Raw genomic sequence first — 19,539 nt, forward strand, 5'->3', positions numbered from 1 at the left:
TTATATGGAAAATGTATTAAGTTTATATTTAAGATTATATTTAACATATTTTATTTAAAACTTTTAATAAACCCATTCTTAAGATAATATTGCCTATGCATTATTTCCAACAGAAATAATTCCATAATAATGAGTTTATTTTTTTTATCTATTTTCTGTATTAGAACGCTTGAGTGAAAGAAGGTAGAGCGTGATTTAATAATTAACAATTTGATTTGTTATACATGTTTGTTTCTTGTTACGCATTGATGCCATTTTGTATTAAATTAATATTGAAAAAAAATATATATATTTAGTATTTCTCTAAGGGTTAATATACTTAAAGCTAAATCTTGTTTTACTTAAAAATTTGTAAACATTTTTTTTGTTATATTATTCTTTATATTTTATTTAATATTGTTAAAATGTTTGTTTGTTGCATTTAAGAATAATAAATGTTATTTTTGTTAATTTTATTTCAAGTTCATTGTCCTCGACTCGACGATTGTATGTAAAAAATGCTGTATATAAAAACGTTAATTTAAAAAAGCGAATGACGTTGTTGCACTTGATCAATTTAAATAAAATACCACAGAAATAAAAAAACACAGACAAAATGGCCAAAAATGTATTTTTTTTATGGACTTAAAGACTGTCACAACAAGTATACATTGAAAATACCCAGACTTAATAAAAAAAAAATATTGTATTAAAATTTAGTAATTATTAAAAATAAATTTATTTCCAGAAAATAAATGACAAAAGAAAGAATTTATAATAAAGGAACAAGACAAACTTGATAAATTAATATTATAATAGATAAAAACGTCAAGTTTTACAGTTTTCAGTCCGAAGTAAGCATGCTTTTTCTTAAACTTGATTCGATTACATATCGGTTAAGTATCGGTAAAGTGTTGTTACAATATGTAAAAAAATAAGATTTCTGTGTAATTATTTCAAATCAGTAGATAAGTATCCAATTACATGCAATATTTTCCAAGAAACACAATGTTTATTTACTCCTTTTTAACAATAAGTATTAAATCACTTATTAAATGACGTCAATATAAACACAACCAATTAATTAATTTGTAAATTAAAACAAAAGCTAAACTTCGTCACCAATAAAAAAAATAAAATTTAATTCTTAAGTAATTAAACAAAATAATTTCATATTATAAGAAAAACAATACAAATTATTTATAAGAAACTAAAAAAAAAAGCTTATAAATAAACGGTGTTGTTTTTTAAACTAAAACAAAAACAAAACAATTAAAATATACAAACGAAAACACAACAGCAATTTTTTCTAATAATTTACTTAATCCAACCGCTAAATCAATCGATAATATTAACAATTAATATTTGTATTTAGTTTTTAACTACAAATTTCCTTTAATTTACAACACACACTCTCTTATATTAGCTGTCAGACACTTCACCATCTATCTGCCTAATGTGATGGAATTATAAATGTAAACAATAACAATAACCTTCTTCTTGTTTATATCATTCAACATAAAATGATAACAAAAACAAAATGTAAAGCAATGAATGAAACCAAATAAAAAGGATTCTAAAGATTTTAAGTAAAATCTTTTAAAAATTTACATATGTATATTAATTTGCTAAAAATTTATATTATTTTAGCTGAAAAACATGAATGACGTGTTAGATTTTATTGTTTATTGCTTTAAATTTTGAAATGTGCTTAAGTGTTGACACATTTAAACACTCGCCTTATTTTACTAATTTTTTTTACTATTATTTATTTATTGCTTTAAATTTTGAAATGTGCTTAAGTGTTGACACATTTAAACACTCGCCTTATTTTACTAATTTTTTTTACTATTTTTAAAAAGAAATATCATTATGAATTATTATTAAAACAAAAATAACATTTTATCGAGGAAAACGTGTGTTGGCTGATATAAATACAGCTGTCTCATTAATAAATCATCGAAAAACCTGTTAATACTGGTATAATTAAGAAAGAAATTTTTGAAAATGCTTAGAAATTCGAAATGAATTATAATGTCGAAGATTTACTAAAATGAAGAGAAAAAATCTTAATGATATCTTACTAATTTTTGGATTTGACTTTAATCGCACAAAGTAAAAAATCTTGTGGAAATCGATTTGAATAAATTTATTTGGTCTCTGGATTACTATAGTGAATGAACGCGTTCTCAAGACACTTTTATAATTCGGATTGACAGTTTTCCGCCACGTTGTTGGTTTTATTATAGGCTAGATTACAGATTGGACTCTATATAGAATAGGCTAAAATATAGGCTAGAATATAGACTAGACTATTGATTATACAATAAGACAAGTCTATAAACTAGGTTATATGTTAGACTATAGACCAGTCTATAGACTACAATAAACACTAGACTGTAGACAAGTCTATTGACTAGACTATCGACAAGACTATAAACTAGACTATATGTTAGACTATACACAAGTCTATAGACTAGAACATATACTAGGCTATAGACCAGGCTATAGACTAGGCCACAGACTAGACTATAGACCAAACTGCAGACTATAGACTACACAATAGACTAGAGACTAACCTATAATCTGGCTTATAAAAAAAAACATGGCGGAAAACTGTCAAATCGAATTATAAAAGTGTCGAGGGAGCACGTTCATTCACAATCGTAATCCAGAGACCGTATAATATAGTCTATAGTCTAGTTTATTGTCTTGCCTACAGTTTAGTCTATAGTTTAGTATATAGTCTATAGTCTAGTTTATAGTCTAGTCTATAGTCTAGTCTATAGTCTAGTCTATAGTCTAGTCTATAGTCTAGTCTATAGTCTAGACTATATTCTAGTCTATAGTCTAGTCTATAGTTTAGTCTATAGTCTAGTCTATAGTCTAGTCTATAGTCTAGTCTATAGTCTAGTCTATAGTCTAGTCTATAGTCTAGTCTATAGTCTAGTCTATAGTCTAGTCTATAGTCTAGTCTATAGTCTAGTCTACAGTCTAGTCTATAGTCTAGTCTACAGTCTAGTCTAGTCTAGTCTAGTCTAGTCTACAGTCTAGTCTATAGTCTAGTCTATAGTCTAGTCTATAGTCTAGTCTATAGTCTAGTCTATAGTCTAGTCTATAGTCTAGTCTATAGTCTAGTCTATAGTCTAGTCTACAGTCTAGTCTATAGTCTAGTCTATAGTCTAGTCTAGTCTATAGTCTAGTCTATAGTCTAGTCTACAGTCTAGTCTATAGTCTAGTCTACAGTCTAGTCTATAGTCTAGTCTACAGTCTAGTCTATAGTCTAGTCTATAGTCTAGTCTATAGTCTAGACTATATTCTAGTCTATAGTCTAGTCTATAGTTTAGTCTATAGTCTAGTCTATAGTCTAGTCTATAGTCTAGTCTATAGTCTAGTCTATAGTCTAGTCTATAGTCTAGTCTATAGTCTAGTCTATGTCTAGTCTATAGTCTAGTCTATAGTCTAGTCTATAGTCTAGTCTATAGTCTAGTCTATAGTCTAGTCTACAGTCTAGTCTATAGTCTAGTCTACAGTCTAGTCTATAGTCTAGTCTATAGTCTAGTCTAGTCTAGTCTATAGTCTAGTCTAAGTCTAGTCTAGTCTAGTCTATAGTCTAGTCTATAGTCTAGTCTATAGTCTAGTCTATAGTCTAGTCTATAGTCTAGTCTATAGTCTAGTCTATAGTCTATAGTCGTCTATAGTCTAGTCTATAGTCCTAGTCTATAGTCTAGTCTATAGTCTAGTCTATAGTCTAGCCTATAGTCTAGTCTATAGTCTAGTCTATAGTCTAGTCTATAGTCTAGTCTATAGTCTAGTCTATAGTCTAGTCTATAGTCTAGTCTATAGTCTAGTCTATAGTCTAGTCTATAGTCTAGTCTATAGTCTAGTCTATAGTCTAGTCTATAGTCCTAGTCTATAGTCTAGTCTATAGTCTAGTCTATAGTCTAGTCTATAGTCTAGTCTATAGTCTAGTCTATAGTCTAGTCTATAGTCTAGTCTATAGTCTAGTCTATAGTCTAGTCTATAGTCTAGTCTATAGTCTAGTCTATAGTCTAGTCTATAGACTACACAATCCAGAGACCGTATAATATAGTCTATAGTCTAGTTTATTGTCTTGCCTACAGTTTAGTCTATAGTTTAGTATATAGTCTATAGTCTAGTTTATAGTCTAGTCTATAGTCTAGTCTATAGTCTAGTCTACAGTCTAGTCTATAGTCTAGTCTACAGTCTAGTCTATAGTCTAGTCTATAGTCTAGTCTATAGTCTAGTCTATAGTCTAGTCTATAGTCTAGTCTATAGTCTAGTCTATAGTCTAGTCTATAGTCTAGTCTATAGTCTAGTCTATAGTCTAGTCTATAGTCTAGTCTATAGTCTAGCCTATAGTCTAGTCTATAGTCTAGTCTATAGTCTAGTCTATAGTCTAGTCTATAGTCTAGTCTATAGTCTAGTCTATAGTCTAGTCTATAGTCTAGTCTATAGTCTAGTCTATAGTCTAGTCTATAGTCTAGTCTATAGTCTAGTCTATAGTCTAGTCTATAGTCTAGTCTATAGTCTAGTCTATAGTCTAGTCTATAGTCTAGTCTATAGTCTAGTCTATAGTCTAGTCTATAGTCTAGTCTATAGTCTAGTCTATAGTCTAGTCTATAGTCTAGTCTATAGTCTAGTCTATAGTGTAGTCTATAGTCTAGTCTATAGTCTAGTCTATAGTCTAGTCTATAGTCTAGTCTATAGTCTAGTCTATAGTCTAGTCTATAGACTAGAGACTACACAATCCAGAGACCGTATAATATAGTCTATAGTCTAGTTTATTGTCTTGCCTACAGTTTAGTCTATAGTTTAGTATATAGTCTATAGTCTAGTTTATAGTCTAGTCTATAGTCTAGTCTATAGTCTAGTCTATAGTCTAGTCTATAGTCTAGTCTATAGTCTAGTCTATAGTCTAGTCTATAGTCTAGTCTATAGTCTAGTCTATAGTCTAGTCTATAGTCTAGTCTATAGTCTAGTCTATAGTCTAGTCTATAGTCTAGTTTATAATCTCCAAAAATGGAACAGATTACTTTTAGACCACATATTATACTTAAAAAGATCTCTAGTTAAGTGTCAGTATTCATTATAAAGTGCAATATATTTTAACTGTCTACTTTATAGACTACTTAGGGTCATTTAAGTGTAAAATTGTCCTCGGCTAGATTACATAGAATATGTAAATTAGCTTTTAGTTTCATTTTTTATAATTTTCATATCCAATCCAAACCATTAAAAATTATTTTATGTGATTCATAAATAAATGTTCAACAAAAAAATGTTAACTCCCAATAGTTTCACCACAAATGACATTATTATTCTACAAAAGTACATTTGACATTTTGCTAAAAATATTTAAATTTAGAATCAATGTCATTCAACTGGAAACGATTTGTTTTCAAGAATTTTTTTTATTACTTTTTTGCCATATTATAAACAAATAGTAAATTTTGGGAATATAAATAAAATGAAATATTTGCAATAATAAATAAAATTTTTATGATAATTAAAACTGACTAAAATGTACAAATTAAACAAAGAAAGCATTTTGTTGGTCACATGAAAAATTTAAATTTTCTTTTAAAAACAAATTTTCATTTATTTTTCGATACCAACAAAATTTGTTTGCCAAAAAAAAGAAAGAATTAGTTTTCGTTAATAATTCTTTGGCATATTAACAGAAAATTTTTTTAAAATTTTAAGCACGTGCAATTTTGACTTTAAAAACCACTTAAACCACTTAATAAACATGCGATATTTCACACGACCAAAAAAAAAAATAAATAAACAATTACACATCCAGACAAACATAAATAAATACCTACAAAAGATACAACTACAAACATTTTATTATAAAAAAGGTAGTAATTTAATAATGCAGTAGTAATACACATAATTTTCGTTGAAAACAAGTTAATAAAAAATTAAATGATTTCCAAAATAATAATGAACATAAAAAATCTGTTTTCAAAAAACGTACGAAACGAACAAAAAATACTACAAATTGTATGTTCAATTAAAGTACATACCTCCTCCTACTACTAAATGACAGAGTTGCAATAGAATGCAGTCATCATATAGCACCATACAAAATTGCATTTGTTTGTTTTATCAAAAATAAAAAAATAAACGCAACATGAACCTCATGTCTACGGCGTTTTTTTCGTCAATTTGTCATTTTAGGCTGAATGACACTTATATGTAGAAGAAGAACACTATCTTTTTGCTGTCACACAGTGTTATTATTATTACTTTTGAAAGATAATTTAATACATTTTAAACTCTGTTCTCTCCAAAATATTTATTGTATTGTAGAATGTATTATGGATGTCACGTGATTTATCAAAATATAAACGATTTTTTTTTCATAGTGTTTTTGTTGTTTGTCTTAATTTAAAATATACCGTTGTTGTTGTTGTGGCAAATGTTTTGGTTTAATTTATTTATATTCCATACCTTCCTTTTTCGTCTTATGTACAATTAAAAAAAAACAATTTGTTTATTATGCCCTAAATGTTGTTAAATGATTGTATTTTTGACAAATATTTAATGATTTATATTTATTAATGCTACAATTGAAATGATTCTTTTGTTGTTGTTTTGTTTATTGAGAATTATTTAGCGCGTTTTAAGAAGAAAAATGCAATTTGAAAAGTATACATATTAAATAAATTGATTTGTAACTTTGTTTTCTTTGCATTTGTTTACTTTACACACCCCCAGTAATCTAGCGGAGGGTTATTTTAAACTTGTTTGTTCCTAAATAATGTAGAATATAGCCAGCTTGACTTTTTTTGTGTAATTCAGAACTGGTCTTGTATTTTATATCCGATATCTGCTTATGAACTGTCAATTGTATTTTTATATTGTTGTAACCATGTAGTAATAAAAAGGAAAGAAGAAAAAAGATCTACAATATTTATTAAAATACAATTAAAATGAAAAACTAAATTAATAGCTTTAATATTTAATTAATTATTTTTATTTCATTCTAAAACACTGTTTTTACTTTTGTTTACTTTATGAAATTATTCCTTTTTATCTTCTTACAATTTTGGCATTCACTGGAGACTGATAGTTTGATACTACATACGAGAAATAAATAAACATATGAAAAACAAACGTTAGGTTATACGAACTTTTTTAATCAAAACTTTGCAATAAGAAATCTTCGCTATAAAAGTGAGCCGAGTAAATCAATTCATTATCTGATAACTTGACTTCGAAACGGGCTTCATTAGTCCGTAAAACCAGTCAGTTTAACTAATCAATATATATACTGTTAAGATTTAGAATTTTATTATTTTGAATATCAAATGATCTTATCAACTAGAAACTAACTCCATTCTTAACTGTAAAGTGGACTAATACCACTCTCAGAACTAAAAGATTATACACTGAAAAAAGAATTAAGTAATTCGAACTCAAATTAACGTTCTTCTAAAACCACTCCAGATTGATTTGAGCATGGATTACTCAATTCGTTTTTTTTTTGACAATGCCCAATACTTCACCCATAAAATACCGTTACAGGCATTTTATGGGTGAATGTAATATAGCAAACTATATTGGCGGTAACAAGAATAATACTAAAACAAAATTTATACGAAATTTTCTCTCATAGCCTTGCCTACTATTTTTGGAATACCCTAATTTCAAAAATATTTTTAGTTAATAATAATGTTAAAAAAAAAAACAAATTTTAACATTCAATTCAGGTGATAGTAGAGTCATAAAAAGCCGATATTTTCAGAAACAAAAAAAAAAAAAACATTAAAACATAAAAATACCAATATCGTCATCCAAAAAAAATAAACCAAGTCAAAGCAATAATAATTTAATAATAAAAGCTATAAAAATCCAAAAATGTAGAAAAAAAATCAAAAAAATAATTGAATTTAAACTATTTTTGAACAAACAAATTACTATTAAAAAATATAAGTTGCAAAATAAATTCTAGATATTTCTAAAATCTATTAATTTCTTTTAGTCAAAGTCCAAGTTTTAAAACTAATTGTTTATTAGTTTTATTTTTATATTTTTCAATCTATTGTGTATAGTATTTGGTTTGTGATCTACCACAATAATTTATGGTTGGAATTTTATTTAAAAAAGGGGATAAAGTTGTTAAATATTATATGAATAAAAACAAGATATATATTTGTTTGTTGTTTTATAGTTAAAAGGTTATTATATTAAACAAATATTTATATATAAATCAAGTGTGACAACACTGTGCATGGAAGTCCACATGTTTAAGGAGCTTGCTAACAGACTGTCCCTTTAAAAATGTTTATTTTAAAAGGGGAAAAACTTTATTTTAATATATTCGGTTTTTTTTTTTTGTTTGCAAAAGATTTTAAACTATTTAGATTTTAAACTATAAAGTTTATACAATTTTTTTTTTTATATTTTAAGTTTTTGTTATACAAAATTTTTAATTATATTATATTTAATAATACATATTTTATAAATAAATTTACATTTAAGTCTTTTTGTTTTATTTTATATTCATATTAGGTTTCAGACAGAAAAACTGGTTTCTAAAAGTTTTTTTTTTTGCAGTCTGCTAAACCACTGGATTACTCATCACAGCACAATGGGACCGATTGTTAAATAAAAGGCATTAGAAATCAGTAGAAGATATTAGTTCCGAGCTTTCAAAGTGGCAATATTTTATAATAATTTACATAATTTTTACGTATATTTTTTAGAAAATTTTTTTTTTTTAAATCAAACTATCATTCTCATGTGAATATCCAATTTTTAAGACGACAAAATAGAAGAAGAAAAATTGCATAAAACAAATAAAAGTTAAAAATGAGAACTTATAATAAGAGGGGATTTTTTAGTACTTTTCGTTCTTCAAAATGTACTTTTGGAATTTTCTGCAATACTGAACCTAGAAACATAAAGACATACATATATATAGCATCCAGATGGAATGAAAATGTTTAAAAGTAAAGATTGTGCTACTTTTTCGCACTTCAACTGGTACTTTTTGAATTGTTTTAATATTAAAAATTGCAAAAATCTATAAAATAGTACTTTTCTGGCACTTTTTCGTTTTCCAACTAGTATTTTTGGTAAAAAATATAAACAGATTCAGCACAGCCGATTATATAGAACTCTCACTTGTTATACATAATTTTAATATATTTTATGAAACCTTTCCTAATTAATATACACAAATGTTTTACTCACAACCCTCTTGTATCTACGTATCCTTTGCATTTTTGTATTATTTTCATTGTTGTTAATTTTTGTTGTGTTTCCGTATAACTTTACATTTGTTATTCGTATGTTTATTTTGTATTCAATGTCAGACTATCATTTTCATGTGAATGCCTAATACCCAGACAAAACAGAAGAAGAAACGTAAACAAGAGTTAACATATATGCTTTAAAATGAAATAAAATTAAAAATAATTCATATTAGAGCTACAATTAATTTAGTTTTTCAATTTAATTGTATTTAAATAACTATAAAGATATTTTCTTTACAATATAAAAATACTATTAATAACAAAATTCTAAACGATACCAAAGACAGGACCACTTGTTAATTGAAAAAATTTATTTTAATTTGAAACTAATAAAATTAACTTACACTTTATACCAAAATGGTTAATATCTCCATATTTTCCTTAAACTTTATTATAGTACTAACCTGAAAATAGAAAAAATATTTTAAAAAATTATTGCATCACAAAATTTATCACATTATAAAAAATAAATTTTTAAAAACTCTAAACAAGATATTCATTCTAAAAGAAAAGAGATTGTGTGTACGTCAAACTAAAAAGAAAAGATGCATCGTATATAAAAATTGAATAAAATCAGACAAAATAAATTATATTTAATAAAATACTACAGCAAACGAAAGAAATGAGGGCACAACCAATCGAAAAAAATTAAATAACTAATAGAGAGCCTTGAACATTAATTAGACTAAATTGCAGGGAAAACATAAAAAAGTTCTTAGATTGAAATGTTGTATAAAATGTTTGAAGCAAGAGATGTCAATTTTTAACAGTTTAGTTTTATCAAATAAAGTGTTCTTAATACTTTTACAATAATTTAGTTGTTTGAACTAAAGCCGGTTTCTTGGCTCGAAGGACCAATTAAGTAAAAGCATTTAAAGTCAGAATATAACATCGTCCTAATGTAATTTAAATAATTATTTTAAATTTTAACAATTTTTCAATGTTTCTATTAATAAGTTTTGTAATTTATTAAAATCTATATTTCATCGTGTAATTGAATAAATCTTGATCGGTAATTAAACTTAGCTTAAATCTAAAATACATATGTATAATTTTCAATATTTTTTTTTAATATACAAATATACATATTATACTTAGATTATAGCAGTTTTGTAATCATTGTTATTGATTAATTAATTTTTTTGTAATAAGTATTAATAGCTAATTTTATTTGCAATATTCTTAAACATAAATAATAATTTATTATGAAATCTTATAAATAATTCAATGGGGGTTAAATGATCATTTAAATTATATTTAGTTTAAAAAATTATCAATTGTTAATATACTAAATCTATAGGTACAAACGTTAAACGCCTAAGTTGACTTAAGCGTTTTGATTAGAAATAATCTAATTATAATGTTTCAAAAAAAGCTAAAATTTAAAACTTGAAATTGTGTACGATTATTATACATCGTTTATTTTATCAATTATTTGACTAATGCGAACACTATCAGCGTTAATTGTCCATCCAATCATATGAATGAAATACACGAGTGTAATGTCATAAAATAAAAATAAAACTAATTCCCTTAGAATTATCAAAAAACATAAATTCTAAACAATGGTCGCCTGATACACTTTATATCTAAGTATTGTACCATTGTTTATTATTTATTCTACTGATAAAAACAAGTCATTCAAACTAAGAAAAAAAAATAGAATTTTTTGAAACAATACCTATTTAACACACACTTTTTGTACCCGACACCCACTATTTTTACCCTATGCCGTGATCGGCTTAGAACTATTGTCTTCAAAACAAGTCTCGGGTATTTTCCTAATTACATACAGCTTTTTAAAGATATTTTTATAAAATTTAGCACAAAGAAATTTTGATATAATTGATACATGATCGCACCTACTCCCCTAAACCGGAAATAATTATTGTCTAGTCTATAGTCAAAACTATAGAAGAATGTAAAGTGAAGTCAGATGGGTAAACTAGTCTGTAGTCAAGACTATATTCTATAAGGAGTATAGTCTGTACTCAAGACTGTAAGAAAGTGAATGTCCTAGAAATGTTCTTCTTTTTCGTTCTACTTACTTTCTACTACTTACTTACTAACTAACTAAACTAACTAATAACTAAACTAACTAACTAACTAACTAACTAACTAACTAACTAACTAACTAACTAACTAACTAACTAACTACTAACTACTAACTAACTACTAACTAACTAACTAACTAACTAACTAACTAACTACTACTAACTAACTAACTAACTAACTACTAACTAACTAACTAACTAACTAACTAACTAACTAACTAACTAACTAACTACTAACTAACTAACTAACTAACTAACTAACTAACTACTAACTAACTAACTAACTAACTAACTAACTAACTAACTAACTAACTAACTAACTACTAACTAACTAACTAACTAACTAACTAACTAACTAACTAACTAACTAACTAACTACTACTAACTAACTAACTAACTAACTAACTAACTAACTAACTAACTAACTAACTAACTAACTAACTAACTAACTAACTAACTACCTAACTAACTAACTAACTAACTAACTAACTAACTAACTAACTAACTAACTAACTAACTTACTAACTAACTAACTAACCACACTTCTCACCCGACACACTCATTCAGAAAAACATCAGACACATTCGGTCTAGGTATGCGGGTGGGTTCTCGTGGTACCAGATTATGTGGTTCTATAATTTCACCCCGTGTCAAACCATTCCAACTAAAACCGAACATACATTTGATCATCCCCAGTCATAGTCCCGGCAGACTAGAGGTACCCCGGTATATCGAGTTACATGCCCCCGAGAGTGAGTTTCCTCAGACTTTAGTAAAGTTCATAGTCAAAAAATAATATCGGAAAGCCTACTAACTATACAACATGATTTAGTGCAACGCCCCTTTTACGCCCTCTTTTTGTAAACCATTTATTATATCAAATTGGAAAAACATCAGATCGAGAATAGAATGTACTACAAACAGTTAAAAAAATATAGTTTTATATGGGAAATAATTGTATGCTAACTATATATCATGATTGAATGCAAGATGCATCCGATCGAGAATAGAATAAAAATTTGTATTAAAAATAAATTCGTGCTTATGTAAAAAAACTAAAAATAGATATTGTCTATTTGGGAACCAATCGAGAAAGTAATAAAAATCATGTGAAAAATATTGCTGTCATCATATGAAAAAAAAAAAAAACTTTTTTTCTAAAGTTTTACCTGGTAAAGTAGTAAATTTAACTAATAATCTTAATAATTATTAAGAACAACAACTGTGTTACCAAAAAAAAAATTACGCAAATTTAAAATAAGAACTATTCAAGCATTTAATAAAAATACTATTTAGTGCCATACATTTGACTTAAGTTGGATTTTGTTGCTATTTTTGCCTTAATAACGTACCATTTAGTACCAGTAGTATTTTTATTTATTTCGTCTTAAGATATTTCGTACATAAATAAACAAAACAAAAAAAAAGAAAGAAAAAAACTTAATAAGAAAAAAATATCTAATAAAATATTTTATTAGAGTAACATAGCGATTATATGATTTGTTTAACCAAAAAAAAGGGGGCTTGTCTCAGACAACCGTTAAATATTAAAATAATGGAAATTTTCCATTTCATTTTAAAGAATTTTATAAAAACTTTTAGAACATCTAGCTAAAAAATGAACTAGTTACATTTTGAGTGAAAAGGGGACTAGGGTCAGGTGAAAATTACAGTTTACATAAAGAGAATGAGAACACACCACTAGGAACTAGTCTATTGACTAGTTCTGTATATTTATAGCTTTTTGCCACACAGCTATAAATCTGGGGATCAAGATTTGAGGAGCTATAAGACAACTTTATTTATAAAATTAAAGCCCTATCTGTGGACTTCTTTAAGATTTTTAAACCTTTAGAAAAAGTATACTTTGGTCTGTGATTTAAAAATTTGTTAACCTGTGTTATTCTAGTATATATGTATAATAGTTTTTGGACTATATATATATAGATATAGCAAGTGATGATGATATTTCATTTTTATTTTGTTTTGACTTTCAGTTTTTGCGTGTCCCACCGATACACATGAGATTTTATTACTCAAGCGCAACAAATAACGAATAAATTACTATCAAAAAAAATACCCCATTACAAATGAAGGCTGGTCATCGTCGGTACTCCTCCGATTGTCATTAAAAATACAGAAATTAACATTAAATGTACTGAGCATAAATTTAAAGGTAATAAAACTAAATTGTTTTGAATTAGAAAACATTTTCTTAAGTTCAATAGTTTTATTTTTATGGTATTAAGGGGATTTTTTTTCTGTCTGAAATACTCATATCAGTAGTTCTTAATCAAGTGCAAATAAAATAATGAATAGGTTTTTATATGAAATTCTGCCTCTTAGAATGGCAATAGCACAGATAAAGTATAGACATATATTTTTTTGGCATAATTTTGTAATTTAAAAAAACTTTAAATGTTGTTTTTCAATTTCAAACATTTTACCGGCTTTTTGGGGGTAAATCCACTTAAAACCGCTTATATAGTTTTTTTGTTATCTCAGAATTCTGTTGTGACGGCGTAGCGTTTAATTTATACATGCGCGCGACAAAAAATTATCAAATTTTGACAAAACTACTTTTATTTTTAAGTTCTTTTTAACCCTTTAAGTGTGCAAATCATTAATAATGATTTGAAAGTAATAAAGAAATAGAACAGATTTTTCAAGAATTAAGAATTTAAGAACAAACATTTCTTAAAAATCAATTTCTAGTGGAATCTAGATCGATAAAATTTTAATGAAATAGAGCCACCAGGTTGGCTTTAAGTCGCATTACGACAGGAATGTACTCTTTCTAAGCGAAAGCGAATACAGTCGCCACTTTAAAGTCCCCAAGTAAACTATAGAGTGGACACTTTCTGGCTGTTTCTTCGCAATCTAGGAAGTGACGATTTACTTCCTCGTAGGACAAATACATGTTAAAATAATTAGTTACCTAAGTAGTAAGTAACTAGGGTTAACCCTAAGTTGTAGACGTAATAGGTAGTTCTGAAGTGTCGGTCTGGCATTTAGCAAGGGTTAAGAAATTTTGCCATTTAAAAAAAATATAAATCTATTCTTATTTTTGTTACTATTGACAAATCTCTAATCGGTTGGTGCAAGTACTTGAACTATTTATAATTATTAACACATTTATTAGTATTACCTACAAATGGACTAAGATCAGTGGTTGGAAAAAAGTTCGATAATCTAATAAAAATGTTCTAAGTGAAGGCCCCAAAAAAATATTTGTCCATACCCTGTAAACTGAATAATACCTAAAACAACAAAGAAAAAACTCAAATTACTTTTTACGACACCTCCGAAAAACAAAAATACTAGTTGCCAAGAAATGATAAAGAAAGAGTAGTATTGTATATAATTTTTATTTGTATAAACAAACATTTGTTTTTATTTCTTTCTTTTTTACAAATCTAGTATAATAGATTCGAAAAAAAAAAATGGTATGATCGCAAATATAAACAAACAAAACCAAAAACAAAATATTAATAAAATTATACACAAACAAAATCAAGTAATAACATTCGAAGAAGGCAGGAACATCAATAATGACGGCTTCGAATTTTATTTTATGATCGTCTGAATATAATTTTTTTGCGAAGGTTCTACTCTACGTATAGAGAAAATGTTAAATTGTGTGTTTTTATAAATTATTTTCGGACAAAATAATAATAACAATAAATTAATACACAAACATTTGTGCATACACAATCTTGGAAACATGTTAATAATGAATAATTAAGTGTAGTTGGACAGTTATAATAAATTATTATATTTTGACAATAAATTCGCAAAGAAATCAAAAGAAATCTTGTATAATGTTTAAAGCATACAAATTAAGCTTGCTTAAACATGATTTTTTATGTTATACATTAAATATTAAAATTTCATAAACTCAATCATCTGTTTATATTTGAAATTAAGAAAAATTTAATTGTTTCCTTTTTTGAAAATTATAAAACCGACTGTATTTGAAACTAGATTGTAGACTAGACTATAGACTAGACTATAGACTAGACTATAGACTAGACTATAGACTAGACTATAGACTAGACCATAGACTAGACTATAGACTAGACTATAGACTAGACTATAGACTAGACTATAGATTAGACTATAGACTAAACTATAGAGTAGACTATAGACTAGACTATAGACTAGACTATAGACTAGACTATAGACTAGACTATAGACTAGACTATAGACTAGACTATAGACTAGACTATAGACTAGACTATGGAATAGACTAGACTATAGACTAGACTATAGACTAGACTATGGAATAGACTAGACTATAGACTAGACTATAGACTAGACTATAGACTAGACTATAGACTAGACTATAGACTAGACTATAGACTAGACTATATACTAGACTATAGACTAGACTTTAGACTAGACTTTAGACTAGACTATAGACTAGACTATAGACTAGACTATAGACTAGACTTTAGACTAGACTATAGACTAGACTATAGACTAGACTATAGACTAGACTATAGACTAGACTCTAGGGTAGACTATAGACTAGACTATAGACTAGACTATAGACTAGACTATAGACTAGACTATAGACTAGACTATAGACTAGACTATAGACTAGACTATAGACTAGACTATAGACTAGACTATAGACTAGACTATATAGACTAGACTATATAGACTAGACTATATAGACTAGACTATATAGACTAGACTATATAGACTAGACTATATAGACTAGACTATATAGACTAGACTATATAGACTAGACTATATAGACTAGACTATATAGACTAGACTATATAGACTAGACTATATAGACTAGACTATATAGACTAGACTATATAGACTAGACTATATAGACTAGACTATATAGACTAGACTATATAGACTAGACTATATAGACTAGACTATATAGACTAGACTATATAGACTAGACTATATAGACTAGACTATATAGACTAGACTATATAGACTAGACTATATAGACTAGACTATATAGACTAGACTATATAGACTAGACTATATAGACTAGACTATATAGACTAGACTATATAGACTAGACTATATAGACTAGACTATATAGACTAGACTATATAGACTAGACTATATAGACTAGACTATATAGACTAGACTATATAGACTAGACTATATCGGACTAGACTATATAGACTAGACTATATAGACTAGACTATATAGACTAGACTATATAGACTAGACTATATAGACTAGACTATAGACTAGACTATAGACTAGACTATATAGACTAGACTATATAGACTAGACTATATACTAGACTATATAGACTAGGACTATAGACTAGACTATAGACTAGGACTATAGACTAGACTATTAGACTAGACTATAGACTAGACTATAGACTAGACTATATAGCTAGACTATAATAGACTATATAGACTAGACTATAGACTAGACTATATAGACTAGACTATAGACTAGACTATAGACTAGACTATAGACTAGACTATAGACTAGACTATAGACTAGACTATAGACTAGACTATAGACTAGACTATAGACTAGACTATAGACTAGACTATAGACTAGACTATAGACTAGACTATAGACTAGACTATAGACTAGACTATACACTAGACTATAGACTAGACTATAGACTAGACTATAGACTAGACTATAGACTAGACTATAGACTAGACTATAGACTAGACTATAGACTAGACTATAGACTAGACTATAGACTAGACTATAGACTAGACTATAGACTAGACTATAGACTAGACTATAGACTAGACTATAGACTAGACTATAGACTAGACTATAGACTAGACTATAGACTAGACTATAGACTAGACTATAGACTAGACTATAGACTAGACTATAGACTAGACTATAGACTAGACTATAGACTAGACTATAGACTAGACTAGCTATAGACTAGACTATAGACTAGACTATAGACTAGACTATAGACTAGACTATAGACTAGACTATAGACTAGACTATAGACTAGACTATAGACTAGACTATAGACTAGACTATAGACTAGACTATAGACTAGACTATAGACTAGACTATAGACTAGACTATAGACTAGACTAGACTAGACTAGACTATAGACTAGACTATAGACTAGACTATAGACTAGACTAGACTATAGACTAGACTATAGACTAGACTATAGACTAGACTATAGACTAGACTATAGACTAGACTATAGACTAGACTATAGACTAGACTATAGACTAGACTATAGACTAGACTATAGACTAGACTATAGACTAGACTATAGACTAGACTATAGACTAGACTATAGACTAGACTATAGACTAGACTATAGACTAGACTATAGACTAGACTATAGACTAGACTATAGACTAGACTATAGACTAGACTATAGACTAGACTATAGACTAGACTATAGACTAGACTATAGACTAGACTATAGACTAGACTATAGACTAGACTATAGACTAGACTATAGACTAGACTATAGACTAGACTATAGACTAGACTATAGACTAGACTATAGACTAGACTATAGACTAGACTATAGACTAGACTATAGACTAGACTATAGACTAGACTATAGACTAGACTATAGACTAGACTATAGACTAGACTATAGACTAGACTATAGACTAGACTATAGACTAGACTGTAGACTAGACTACAGACTAGACTATAGACTAGACTATAGACTAGACTATAGACTAGACTATAGACTAGACTATAGACTAGACTATAGACTAGACTATAGACTAGACTATAGACTAGACTATAGACTAGACTATAGACTTGACTATAGCCTAGACTATAGACTAGACTATAGACTAGACTATAGACTAGACTATAGACTAGACTATATAGACTAGACTATAGACTAGACTATATAGACTAGACTATAGACTAGACTATATAGACTAGACTATAGACTAGACTATATAGACTAGACTATAGACTAGACTATAGACTAGACTATTGATTATAGACTAGACTATAGACTAGACTATATAGACTAGACTATAGACAACACTGCAGACTAGACTATAGACCAGACTACACACTAGACTACAGAATAGACTACAGACTAGCCAATAGACTAGACTATAGACTGGACGGTAAAATAGACTATAGACTAGACCAGGGGTCGGCAAACTTTTGAGTCGGAAGAGCCAAAACTTACAGTTTACAAAACATGGGTTTTAAAAGAGCCACAAAATGTTTGTTTATTAAAACATTACAAATGAATTTTTGTGGGTCACTCGAATGCGTTTGTAACACTTGTTATATAATGATATAAAAGTTTATTAGAGTGGGGCGACAGTGATATCATTTAAAAGGCATTTGCCATAATACAGTATAAAGTGTCATAGTTATGTATATTAATTAGGCAGCAATCGAGATAAAATTTTCCACAAGTTTTTTTGTGATGTATTGCGGACATCGAACCATAATTGACCAACCCCAATATAAGGCCCCTTTAAAAAAAATACTCTAATGATCATAATTGACTTAACCGTTATGTCAATACCCACATACCCGTGTATGTTTTTCATTTTTGAAGTGATATATCTCGAGGTCTATATATATCGTATCGGCTTGTAATTTGGACTATGCTTTCAGAGTAAAGTTTTCTATACATTTTCCAAAAATTAGTTAAATATATATATTTTAAACCGATTTATGACCGATTTTCTATTTTTACCTCGTGTATCAATACCCAACATATCCCGGTATGTATAAAAATTATATGTCAGTTATCGGAAAAAAATTAAGTTTCTTTATAAATGTTAAGTTTTATTTTTAGAATTATATATCGCACACCCAGTACAAAAGTGACACAACTCAAAAAAATTTTTTAAAGAAAAGGAAACAAATTTTTTACAAATTCTGAAAGATAAAGAAAGACATAACGTTTTTTCTTGAACAGTTAACAACAACAAAATACACTAATATTTTTGTAGAGTTAAACAAGTATCTTGTGTATAGTTTAAGGCTTAAACTTAAGGCTTAAAGAATATAAAAACGCAAAAATAAAATTTTGAGTTGTGTCACTTTTGTACTAGGTGTGCGATATATTCTTGTATCTTATGAAAAAAAATTGAACTAAACAACAAATTTAGTTTCAAATACAGAGTCATGTGTCTTTATTCATAATTTTGAATGTGAAATATTTGTGGTCCTTGTAACATTAACAAATATGCGCCGATTTTGATGAAATAATTTTTTTTATTGTATATGACTTAGTA

General features: G+C 27.5%; 1 long non-coding RNA gene across 1 annotated transcript in view; it reads right to left on the reverse strand.

The window, feature by feature from the left end:
* Positions 1-8,866: 8,866 nt before the first annotated feature.
* Positions 8,867-19,539, reverse strand: part of LOC119602557 — a 35,024-nt gene continuing 24,351 nt past the window's right edge. Inside the window, exon 3 of the long non-coding RNA XR_005231352.1 lies at positions 8,867-9,673. This is a non-coding gene — a long non-coding RNA (uncharacterized LOC119602557). The remainder of the gene's footprint in view (positions 9,674-19,539) is intronic.

Source organism: Lucilia sericata, unplaced genomic scaffold, assembly GCF_015586225.1.
Source record: "Lucilia sericata isolate MDLA Ls3-8-SP2 unplaced genomic scaffold, ASM1558622v1 Contig000240F_arrow, whole genome shotgun sequence".
NCBI classification, from domain to species: Eukaryota; Metazoa; Arthropoda; class Insecta; order Diptera; family Calliphoridae; genus Lucilia; species Lucilia sericata.